Here is a 12352-nt window from a genome sequence, read left to right as displayed (position 1 = left end):
ACTTTCCTCACGCCAGCACGTTGTAGGTGTCGCCACCGGCGCCAGCCTTGTGTGAATGCTCTGAAAAGCTAATCATTTGTATATCACAGCATCTTCTTCCTGTCGGTTAAATTTCGCGTCTGTAGCACGTCATCTTCGTGGTGTAGCTATTTTAATGGCCACTAGTGTTTGTGCATCTTACCGCCATCTTTGGCACAAGTGAAATTATTAAGTTGGGGAGTACTGGGAATCATACCGACGTATCTCTCACACTTTTGTCTTTCGTGCGATGAGTGCAGAACGACGATGGGCAACTGGGTTCGTGATGGTCTGCTCTTGGAGGCGGCAGGCAGCGCCGCGCCGCCGCGGCAAACGGGCTAAGGCGGCTGGCGCGAGACGACCTTGGCGACGCCGGGGATGGGCGCCTAACCGGCGTGCTTAGCGCACAATGACAGGGCCGCGCTATCAGGCGCCCGGCCAGGCGAGCGCCGATACCCGGCGCGGAGCGTCGCGGCGCCCTTGGCTCCCGTAATTGGCTGCGGGCTAAGCGCCGCTCACGCAGTTCCCCCCCTTCCCCTTCACCCGAACGACGCCTCCAACCGCCGCCGCCTCCGGGCACCAATTTCCTTGGCTCGCCAGTCTGGAGCGCGTCCGTGCGTCACAACTGCTTCGTGCCTGGAAACTGCTCGTAAGTGGAAATAATTTCACGTTGTCTCTTCCTTCAGCCATTACAAAGGTCTGTCATGTAATCCAATGTCTTAATAGCTCAAGGACTACAAATTGTAACGTTGCTTATTCCACAGAAAAATACAATGAGCTGACATAAATCAAGGGATGTGTATTAAACTGTTTACTGGCTTCTGAACATTTTATCGGCCACATTTCGATAAATTTTACTCTTATCTGTTAGGACACCAACCATTGAATTTTCTTCAAATTCTGACCAAGGCGGTTTCCACTTGGGATATTTGTATGCGCGGTATCCTATGTGCTAAGCACCATATTTTGCCAGTAAATTGTTTTTTTTTTCTTTTTTCTTTTCATTGCTAGTCCGGTTTTGCTAAATCTGGGTCATGCCATTTACGTGAAATGTACTTTTTTTTTGCTCTTAGGCTATTCTGAAGACGCCTTGTATAAGGCGAAACGCCCCACTGGAGGATAAATTAAATAAAAAATTATATTTCGCAACGAAGATGGTTTGTCCTTTCATAATGTTACCACTGACTGCTGTATCACGCTGCCATGGATTGAAGAAAGATTTATTTAATTATTATCATTACAGATGACATATTGTCACGAGAGATTCCGAAACTCTTTAAATTTCCTAAAATACTTATTGTAACATACTCAGCTGCAATTAGTCATATTCAGAAGAGGTTCGTTCACATTTAAAGATCTTTATCATATCTCAATCAAAAATGATTAAAACGAGTCATTTCCGTAGACAACATATACTGAAATCAATTCAAATTTACTTTAAACAATTGTACCTGATAACTAATTAACGTAGTCTGACAATATTTAAAATTTTAATTCTTAAAATTGCATAAAAATATGGCTTTTCAGTCTTTGATTGCTATTTTTTATTTTCAATGACCGGTTTCAGGCTAGGTACCCATATTGCAGTTACAGAGTAACCTGTCAGTACTGACAGGTTACTCTGTAACTGCAATATGTGATCTGAAGATGGGCAGCTAGCCTGAAACCGGTCATTGAAAGTAAAAAATAGCGATCAAAGACTGAAATGCCATATTTTTATTCAACGAACAATCTCGGCAATCCCAATAAGACAATCATGTCTAATTTTGATGTTCTTAAAATTGCACCTAGCAAGATTCCGTAAATCGATTGTTCTTACACGTGGCTGATCTGACCTTCATAATTATGGCGATAGGTCATTCCTTGGGACCCAATGCTGATTCAGTTACTAGATGGAATGTTGTAAAACGCGATACGTTGTGGAGTCCTCAGCGCTGTATCCTGAGTGGGTCTCACTGAAGGGTTTATTACTCCTAATATGGACATGGGATTCATGAAATATTAAAGGAAGATCACTATCTCACAGCTGACATATTAAATCCTGAAGCTATTAAAATTCATCGCTGACAGTTTCAATTTAAATGCTCATAGATGGAAACATTAATAACACTACTTGTTGGAAAGATTGTGAAATAGACGGGGTAGCAATTTGGTTGCAAAGATTCACTATAATTGTTACTAGATCACGAAGCTGAATGAGAAGTATACAGTGACGGAAAGGCGTGAGGATGACAGCCAGCCGGCCGCTGTGGCCGAGTGGTTCTAGGCGCTCCAGTCTGGAACCGCGCGACCTCTACGGTCGCAAGTTCGTATCCTGCCTCGGGCATAGATGTGTGTGATGTCCTTAGGTTAGTTAGGTTTAGGCAGTTCTAGGGGACTGAGGACCTCAGATGTTAAGTCCCATAGTGCTCAGAGCCATTTGAACCATTTTTCATGACAGCCAACGAACACAAGCGCCTTACTTGGGCAAGGCGACAGACAAACAAATTAACAATGTGTCGGACCTATGCATCCTTATGATGCTGGTGCTGCAGAGTATTCTTGCAATAAGTACCAGCGGTCGGCGCTGAACCGCTGTGGCGTAACTCCAGGGGGCTCTTCATCTCTGCCGGTCGAGTGTGCATTCATATAAGTCCATCTGTCTCCAAATCTCAGGGACTGAAATACCGAGCACGAATATATCTGGACTTCAAGATCGAATGTAAGCAAATGCCCAAACTCGACTGCTCAAGCCAAAATGTTTGTGGCCGTCCCGTTCTACACTCTACTCCCAAATCCTCGTGAATCTCCAAATATGCGCTCCTCCGCAACTGGATACAGTTTCTCGTGCACCTAAAATTTCTGGCCCATCACCCGATTTACCGCCAACACTGGCCAGTGATATAATTTTGTAATGTCCTTCATCGCCACTTGAACATCGCCGTAAAAACTCCTCTCCTTATCTACTTATTACCTCTCTTGTCAATCTAAAAAGAGGAACTCAGGACGTACGTCACAGATTGTCTACCAATGATAGTGTTGTTCTCATTAATAGAATTTCGTCCCCTTCGGAAAAAGAGTTCCTACTGTCTTAGCTTCAGCTGTGCAAGCCACCAGTCATGCAATTGGAGCCCCATTCGGTAGACTTTTTTCCTTTCTTTTGGTACGCTTTCTGAGGATGTCAGCAGCAGCTGAAACTTATGCTTTTCCACATCTAGAGTAGTATTACTCTCACACCACCTTACAAGTTTTCCTGGTTGACATGATAGCGCGTTATATGGCCCACAGTTTAGACGGCTGAGACAGTGGTGGTTGCGTTTATAGCACCGCAACTGCCTCCCGCCATTTTGTTCATGGCTCTGGCAGTCACTGGCGTGGCACCGGCCTGGCGACTCCCCAGCCACATACTCACTTAAGTCCCGTTCTTCTCCTTACAGTTGACCGTGCGTTCACTGTCCAGCTTGTGAAAGGACACCGTCTCCGACATCCCAAGGGAAGGACTCCAATGATAGTTCTTCACTCTCACTAGCACTTACCCTCTCGTGAAGACCCTGTGTCTGACACTACACAACTTTATACGGCATGCGTGAAACCCCAACAGGATAGAAAAGCAGAGAGAGTTACTATTGCCCATTCAGTTACTGTCATATCCCTCCCTGACAGTCAAAGCGCAACTGACATGCTTAAGGGGCTCCGGAACGCCCTATACTTGCAATGTTAAAATAACGCTTATAAATTACATCTTTCCTCACAAAGTATTTGAAGTAGGAAGTTAAACTTTTAACAGATTATTTATTGGAATATGGGCTACAACTTAACACAGGGATTTTACAAAATTTTAGTTCAGTTATTAAAGATGATTTTTTTTCAATTGTAATGAAAATCCACAATATTTTTTTGCAATTTTTTTTATATATTCAAAATATACAGGTTTTTGGAAAAAGGCTGTGTTAAATTATGCAGAAGGTACTGTGTAACATTTACTGAAAGTTTGAAACAAATATGTTTGGAAGATCCTTAGAAAACATGTAATTAGTATGAGAAAATAAAAGTTTTGGGAATCGAGCGACAAATATTGGATTAACTTTTTAGTGCATTCCAGGTCCATAGGATGGATTATCTTCATCCTCTGCAAACTCCTCCTCCAGCTTCCTCTTGTTCCTCCTCCTGTTTACTGTTGCTTGTATTTCTAGACTCATTACAGCCCTGTCTGCAGCCCGAAGGCGTTCCTTGTCTAAAGCAAGCATCGCTCGTACCATGTTAGAACCTATCTTCATTCCCATATTTGGCTTTCCAACATTTCTCCTTTTCTTAAAAGCCTTCAGAGGATTTCTAATAACTTTACTTTTACTCATTATTATACTTCAACAAAACAGAGACTCAAGAAACAGAATTAATTACGAATATTTTCGAGATAACGACAGAGTAAATAAACATGAAACAATCGACAATCACACCAGCGATATATATTGAACCATCACAGGTTAGCCACAACACATACTTTATGTCACATCACTAAAATGTACCTGATGAACACGGACGTTAATAATAACACCATTTGACAGAAGTTTAACAGCGCTACAGTGGGTCACGCCCATGTAGAACACATTACAAAAAAAATTTAAAAATAGTTGTAGTCTTCGGAATTGAATAAATTATATATCTATTAAAAGGTAATAGTCTGCAGATTCAGAAAACGCAAAAAAGTAAAAATTGAACTTTTCATGATTTTGAGCCTTTCCGGAGCCCCTTAATTCTCATTAACATATTAATCTGTTCCATCACTGCTTACATAAATGAGATGTGACTCTCAGCCTGTTGTATCAAGAGTTGTAAGGAATTAAAATTTCTTAAAAAGAACATGGCCGAAGTTGTAAAGTATAGAGAACAGCAGAATAGGACACTTGTTACAACATTCAACGGCATCTAATATTCTACTAACCGAACAAGTCATCCGACAGGCCCATGTGTCTACACGACAGGTAGGGGAGAGATGAAAGTGGGAAGAGGAAATGCAAAGATATTGTGCGGTAATAAATGTAACAAAGAAATGTCTAAAAGCAATTTAAAACTAAGAAGAAATTTAGATAATACACCTAACATTAATACGTTAAACACCTTGTTAAATTTTATAATTGAATTAAAACGTCGATATAAAACGCACACAGAAACTGAGGCGTGTTACGCTTATGTACACTGGGCTCAGTCTTCCTGACGCAGTGTTGTCACTCAACCATACTGCCTGCAGGTACAACGAGCTGCTGAGGTCTTCTCGTAATGAGCGGGGCTGTACCAGTGACGGAGAGCGGCTGGTAACTGGACCGTCTGAGTATGTTGCCAGCATTCTTGAAGTATCAGTGGCGACACGTGAGGTACTCGTCATTGTAATTGCTTTTAAAAATAGTTAAAAGTAACAGTATTATTGTTGTAATTATTATTATTATTGTCATTCTTCTTATTATTATCATGCTATTGTTTACGAATATCTGTTATTGCCTCCCAGCACGCCCTAGTATTACACTAAATAGTATCATATGCCGTCTATTAAAGTACAAGGCCAACCCCATGAAGATTAATTCTCAATATCAATTAAATCTGCCAACAGTCGTATAACTGATATATTATTTTATTTTATTATGAGTACCAGTTTCGGCATTCCACTACGCTATCTTCAGGTCCCATATGCATCTCTCAAAATAAATGATATCGTCATACATTGCCTTATCTCCCTGGATGTCATGAATTGAAACCGATTCACAAGTGCTTCTTTCGAAGACTTGAACACTTGGCGTTGCTGTCAAGTCTTCGAATGAAGCACTTGTGAAACGGTTTCAATTCACAACATCCGATGGTATATGGTACTGTTTGACAATATCGTTTATTTGGAGAGCTGCATATGGGGCCTGAAGATGGTATAGTGGAATGCCGAAAAAAATTATTCAAATGGCTCTGAGCACTATGAGACTTAACATCGGAGGTCATCAGTCACCTAGAACTTAGAACTACGTAAACCTAACTAACCTAAGGACATCACACACATCCATGCCCGAGGCAGGATTCGAACCTGCGACCGTAGCGGTCGCGTGGTTCTAGACTGAAGCGCCTAGAACCGCTCGGCCACTCCGGCCGGCTGGAATGCCGAAACTGGTAGTCAAAATAAAATAAAATAACATCTCAGTTACACGGCTGTTGGCGAATTTCATTGATACTGACAATCACATAGCCAGTTGATGTAGCCTGTTCATGATGGATCAACAGAGGTAGTAAAGATTAGGCCTGCTGAGCGATACCGGATACTCGCAAAATGCCGGTTATCTTATCTACATGAATAAGGATGACTTTAGACGTTCTGTTACTCACAGGTTTATTTATATTTGAGGGCAACTCTCCGATCCTTCTTGTCTAAAATTTTAGTCGAGGAGTTGTAGAATGCGACTTGTTTTTCCACGAACTTGACCAATCCTTTTTCAGAGTCATCAAAACAGGGTGATCAAGACTGGTTTGCGACTGCGAGTTTCAAAGATAACTTTTGATTATCTTCAACGCCGAAAATGATCCTACTGCCGAAGCACTGTTTGCAGGCATGTTTAAAATTAATATCTTTAGTTTTGATGCTGTAGGTACTGCTTTACTGAAACCACAGGAGTTGACATATTGATATAGTCGAAATATCGGTTGGTTCCAAAATTTTGCTGAAGAATATATCACAGATAGTCGAGGGATATCAAACTGTCCACTATAGGGCACCTTCAAAGAACTAAATGCAGCCTCAGTAATGTTGTATGTATACTGGCTGCACTTTTCATAATTGATAAGTCAGCATACCTGTCAGTTAACTGATGCGAGACGGTAGCAACAATCTCACAAAACAGAGCACAATACGACGTTTCTCTGTCAGTTACGCCATCCCATAACCTCTCTCTTCGAAGCTTAAAACCCCTTCCATTTGGCTCGACTTTATAGACAACAATTCTTCAATTTTACCTTGATGTTCCTGTAAGTCAGTCATAAACTTGCCAATTTTCTTAAAAGGAACTAGTAGACATCAAAGAGTTTAGTTTGCAGTAATCTGAAAAGTGATGCTGATTTGGAAAGTGTATACGATAAAACATTAAGGAAGACCTTGAAACTAAATTGCTCAAGTATAAAATAAAAGCCTTAGGCACTCTCTCGTGTTTCACCCTCCCATACATTGGTATCGCCCATAAACTTGAAAATCTCCTAGAGTTCAGTCCTATAGTTCGCCACTAGCTCCATTAACCATTCTGTTGTACTGTATAACTATCTGACGCTGGATACGGAAGAAAAACGTCGTTTGATCAATTCATGTAGAACGTTGGATCTTTTAGATAATTTGGATTAAAAAGAGGCGAAACCAGAAATTCTCTGAAAAAATATTTTGCACTAGCGTAAGTGTTCAACAGCCTGTTTCAGTACTAAATTCAATTTGTGAGCATAGCAATGCTGTCCAGCCATGACGGCACAGCCATCACACTCCTGGCTCCAGATTTTATAACGCAATAAGGTTCACTCACGCAGCCATAGAGCGGGCTCCGCTATCACTGACACCAGCAAATCCCAAAAATCTCCCATACACTTTCCCAGTGGATAACACATATCACAAAAGAGTTGAGAGGTGGGACTGGCTTGAAGCTTCTACCGTTTCATTCATAATACTCGAAGAAAATGGCGTTACTTCAAAGTTTCTGAACGAATGACTTCAGCAATGGAGTCGATGAGGTCATTCTGTATGTCACTTAAAATACCTTGAAACACAGTTGACGTCTGCAAGTTATTTGACAAATATTCACCTTTTCCTGCCGTCAGGTGTAAGAGTTCAACATAATTACCTCGATTATCATTGCTTTTGTTTCATCGTGTTCTTTAAAAAAAAGTCTTGTGCAGCTAGGAAACATGTGGCGCCGTTAAATAGCTCACAATGTGTCTATTTTTCTTGACTTGTTCATTATCCTTTGAATATTTAATATCAAGGCATTTTTCAACAAAAATCTATCCTTTTACTGCCAAACTGAGTGTGTCGATACATGGTCCTTAGAATTTTACTGCCGTTTCCTAAGTTTTTCCAGTTGTTCATATCACTCACGTAATTTTTTTGCCCACAATACATCGGAAGAAAACAAAATGCTTGGCCAAAGTACTGTTTTTATGTCTCTTTGCTTCCACACAACAGGAAAGGTGTATCAAGGTTCTTGTCACTGTGTGACACAATTTTTAGTTACTGAATTTAAATGTGGAAGAGTTGGTGTAGGCCGTCCCTGCTGGGGCCCCCCAAAACTAAGCCCTTGAGGTCTTCCAAACTGGCACCTGTCAAGCTAACAGCCATTCACGTCTTAATTGCCTTTGGGTTAACAGTGCGTTTTACCTGTATGAAATACGGCCGCAGCTGAAATTGTAGAAGAAATACCGGATGATCAAAAAGTCAGTACACATTTGAAAACTTAATAAACCACGGAATAATGTAGATAGAGGGGTTAAAATTGACACACATGCTTGGAATGACTTGGGGTTTCATTAGAACAAAAAAAAACAAAGTTCACTACATGTCCGACAGATGGCACTGGACAGCAGAACGTCAGTGGCAATCGTGTATAAAAGGAGTTGTAATGAGAGAGAGAATCAGATGCGCCAGCAGTCTCAGTATGTTGACGTTACCTGAAAAGGCGCTTTTAGTGAAGCTGTATTATCAGAATGGGGAATGTGCTACTTCAGCATAACGATCCTATCGCCATAGGAAGGGGATTCGAGCAGGTAAAGGTCCGTTGACAAATGCAGCTGTAGCGAGAATGTTTTCGAAGTTCGAAGCCACGGGTTGTTTAGACGATAGACCCCGTAGTGGCCGACCGAGCATAAGGCGTAATGCTGCTGAGACAGTTCAGGAAGAAATGGAGACTGTAGCGGGTTCGTCTATGCACGAGGAAGTCGGCGCCCGTGCAGTCGCACGTCGCACCGGCATTCCATACACTACCGTTTGGTTGGCACTTAGGCGTACCCTGCGATGCTATCCGTACAAAATCCATCGGCATCATGAATTGTTACCTGGCGATTTAGTGAAGCGGAAGGCATTTGCGGTGTGGGCGTTTCAAAAGATGGCGGAAGATGACGATAGGTTGAGCAACGTGTTGTGGACCGACGAAGCTCATTTCCCGCTCCGAGGGTCTGCCAACGCCCACAGCTGCAGAATTTGGGCTACCGATAATCCTAGAACTGTCGTTGAAATTACATTGCACGACGAGAAAGCGGAGGTATGGGTTGGATTTACCATATCTACCGTTATCGGGTATTTTTTCCTCGAGGAAATGCGTGATTTTGGTTCTGTAACTGCTACCGTGGCGGGTGAGAGGTACGCCGATATGTTACAGAATCGCATCATCCCCAACCTGGCTGATAAACACCTGCTGGAACGTACGATGTTTATGCACGATGGCGCTCCACCCCATATTGCTGGACGCGTGAAAGATCTCTTGCGCGCGTCGTTTGGTGATGATCGTGTGCTCAGCCTCCACTTACGTCATGCTTGGCCTTCCAGGTCCCCAGACCTCTCAGTCCGTGCGATTATTGGATTTGGGGTTACCTGAAGTCGCTAGTGTATCGTGATCAACCGACATCTCTAGGGATGCTGAAAGACAACACCTGACGCCAATGCCTCACCATAATTCCGGACATGCTTTGCAGTGCTGTTCACAACATTATTCCTCGACCACAGCTATTGTTGAGGAATTATGGGGGACATACTGAGCATTTCCTGTGAAGAACATCATCTTTGCTTTGTGTTACTTTGCTATGCTAATTATTGCTATTCTGATCAGATGAAGCGCCATCTGTCGGAAATGTTCTGAATTTTCGTATTTTTTTGGTTCTAATAAAACCCCATGTCATTCCAAGCATGAGTGTCAATTTGTACCGCTCTATCTACATTATTCCGTGATTTATTCAGTTTTTGAAATTTATACTGACTTTTTGATCACCCAGTATATAGCAAGAATGTTTAAATGTAAAAAAAGAAGTGCATCTTCTGGGTAACTGTAATCGGCGATTACTACAGTTACTAGCACGCATCGACCCTGTCAAAGGTAGCGCATATTTGAAGGTACGTAGCCAATTAAGTATTTTATCCGATTCAGTACATTTCCAGTTCTTCCAAGATGTTGAAAAAAAAGTTTCAAAATGTATCCCGACTGGTCGTTCCGAGTTTTCAGTTACATGATTTCAATTGGTGTCAAATTATTTCGGAGTGCAGTGGTTTCTTTGCATCGCTCTTCAGAAGTTCTACCATCGGATCTACACATTCTTTACAGCAGTCATTACTCTTAATGTTGCACACACACCACGCATTACGGCGTAAAGTCAATGGCCGCACGCCAGTCGAGAACGACGGAGCAGTGAAGGCTGTGAGAAGAGGTCAGCCAATAGCAGCTGATCGACTTCCCTTCCAGGACGACAACGCGACAGCAGCGGCCCCTAGGTGAAGAGGACATAAGCGCCGCGCCTGACAAGTGGACGCCCAGTTCAATAGCAGCTTCAAGATTACCACTTGGATAGTAACATCAAATTTAGGCATTTCAATGGCATCTTCAAGATTAGCGATTTCGATAGCAGTTCAGGACAGACTTTTATCAGTTAGAGATTAGTAGTCACAGCAAAGACTGATTATTTCATATGTCGCCCTTTGCTTGCGACACATCTGTGTAATTGCCAAAGTTAATATTGTAATTTTCTTATTGCAATAAAACTCATTAACACGAGTTGTTTGATTGTCTAGCGAACCGAGTAGGTAGAATTACTAGACACAACACAATGCACTAAATTTAGGAATAGATTTATTTGTGTCATGCCTCATCTCAAAACGAAGAGTTCCACTTGTGCTAAAGCCAATTCTTAAACACGTATTCGGGGAACTGTTGCGCTGTTGTACCCATCTTCTATATTCTATGTGCAAGTATACAGTATTTTAAATATTACCAATCTGTGTTATCTTAACACTTATGTAGAACTCCTTTAAAAATTTAAATTCTAATTAATTTCAGTTTGTATTACCTACACAAATAGTTACGGTATTTATTAATGTTTTCTTTTATTTTATATTTAGGTCTGAAGTGTACTCGAAAGTAATTATCAAATGGGATTGTTTGCAAGACTTTTATAAGAAATATTTAAAGAAACTAAGTATTGCCAATTAAGTAGATCACGAAAATGTTGGCTTAATACTTGTATAAAAAATTAAAGGATTTTTTAAATATTTTTTTTAGGAAATTCATTTAATGAAAGATGGCCAACGGCCTTGCCGCAATGGTAACAACCGTTCCCGTCAGATCACCGATGTTAAGCGTTGTCGGTGTGGGCTAGCACTTGGATGGGTGACCATGCGGTCTGTCGAGTGCTGGTGACAAGCGGGTTGCACTCAGCCCTTTTGAGGTAAACTGAGCAGCTACGTGATTGAGAAGTAGCGGCTCCGGTCTCGGAAACTGACATACGGCGGAGAGAGCGGTATGCTGACCACATGCCCCTCCATATCCGCATCCAGTTAGCCTATAAGCTGAGGATGACACGGCGGCCGGTCAGTACCGTTGGGCGTTCATGGCGTGTTCGCGAGCAGTTTAGTTTAGTTTCGTTTATTTGATGAAAGATAATACTTGCCCCTGCTTACTGAAATGAAAGTGTAGTGCTTTCAGCACAAGTGAATCTTACCCGTAACTGTGATGCGTGATTACAGGAGTTACCACGACGCCTCACCCTGTGAAATATACCGAATTCTCGAGGTTACATTGGAGATTAAGTATTTTATCTAATTCAGTACATTTTCAATTCTTCCAAGTTGCTCAAAAAATATCGCGTATGGGCCATCTGAAAAATGTCAGAATGTGTCTCTATTGGTCCTTCACTCGTGCTGAAATTTTACGATGTGCTGACATCGAAGAGACCACGCGAAAGGGTGGGGGGGGGGGGTTGAGGGACGCTGCCAAGTTTTATCTCCCTCTGATCGCTCTAGCGGTGGATAAGAAGGTAACGCCTCGGCTGGCGTTAAAATCAACAGAGACAATTGCGGATGGAGGCAGTGGTAACTGCGATTGTGTCCGCGGTTGCTGCATCAAAAAACCTAGGTATTAACAGTTAAATAGACCAAAAAACTGTTGGCTTACGATTTATATCAAATAAACCGATAGGATTCTTTAATTCTTTTTCTAAGGAATTCATTAAATGAAAGATAGTACTTGAGGCCGGCCGCTGGTGGCCGAGCGGTTCTAGGCGCTTCAGTCTGGAACCGCGCGACCGCTACGTTCGCAGGTTCGAATCCTGCCTCGGGCATGGATGTGTGTGATTTCCTTAGGTTAGTTAG

The sequence above is a fragment of the Schistocerca cancellata genome, chromosome 7, assembly GCF_023864275.1.
Source record: "Schistocerca cancellata isolate TAMUIC-IGC-003103 chromosome 7, iqSchCanc2.1, whole genome shotgun sequence".
Lineage (NCBI taxonomy): Eukaryota > Metazoa > Arthropoda > Insecta > Orthoptera > Acrididae > Schistocerca > Schistocerca cancellata.
The sequence above is the reverse complement of the archived record's forward strand: the minus strand, read 5'-3'. Positions refer to the sequence as shown.